Source organism: Penaeus monodon, chromosome 33, assembly GCF_015228065.2.
Source record: "Penaeus monodon isolate SGIC_2016 chromosome 33, NSTDA_Pmon_1, whole genome shotgun sequence".
Classification (NCBI taxonomy): Eukaryota; Metazoa; Arthropoda; class Malacostraca; order Decapoda; family Penaeidae; genus Penaeus; species Penaeus monodon.
In genome coordinates this window covers 21,427,656-21,428,249 of record NC_051418.1, presented here as the reverse complement: position 1 = coordinate 21,428,249, position 594 = coordinate 21,427,656, and the positions used below count along the sequence as shown (strand labels likewise).

Below are 594 nucleotides of genomic sequence, written 5' to 3'. Positions count from 1 at the left end.
CAAAGAGGACCACTTATGACGTCAGAGACTACTATGACGTCATATCCAAAGCGCAATGATAGCAAAATAATATTCGAAATTAGTTCGAGTTACCGTACAAATTCATTTGGATGTTGTATCATAGGACATAAAGTATGGGTAATTTTCCATGTGCGAGTACATTACATGAACACAGTGGGGGGCGGTGTTATTGCGCAATATTTGTTAAAAAAACCCATTGACGTTGGCGGTGGTACGATGATATTCTGCATGGAGCTGTCAAATGTACGATTATGATCAATAATTATGACACTACAATCTAATATATACCTATTTTCTAATATTATTGTGTTAACTAGTATTTCGTTATGAATATTTCTCAGTATACTGAACATTTCGTCATTAGGGAAATGAAAGGCTGAAATATAACGATAAAATCACAAATAAACTAAGTGGCAACTCAAGCTGCGGGTGTATAAATACCGTCACTCCGACGTTGATCAAGGAAAGAACCAGGAGTAGCAGAACAAAGAGTAGCAGTTGAAGCTTTTCGCTAAAATGGGTGTGTATTATAACATATTATCGTTATTGTGATATGAATCGATATAACAAAAC

General features: G+C 35.4%; 1 long non-coding RNA gene across 1 annotated transcript in view; it reads left to right on the top strand.

Annotated features, from left to right (window-relative positions):
- The first annotated feature begins 385 nt into the window (after positions 1–385).
- Positions 386–594, top strand: part of LOC119594137 — a 1,015-nt gene continuing 806 nt past the window's right edge. The window contains exon 1 of the long non-coding RNA XR_005230589.1: positions 386–541. This is a non-coding gene — a long non-coding RNA (uncharacterized LOC119594137). The remainder of the gene's footprint in view (positions 542–594) is intronic.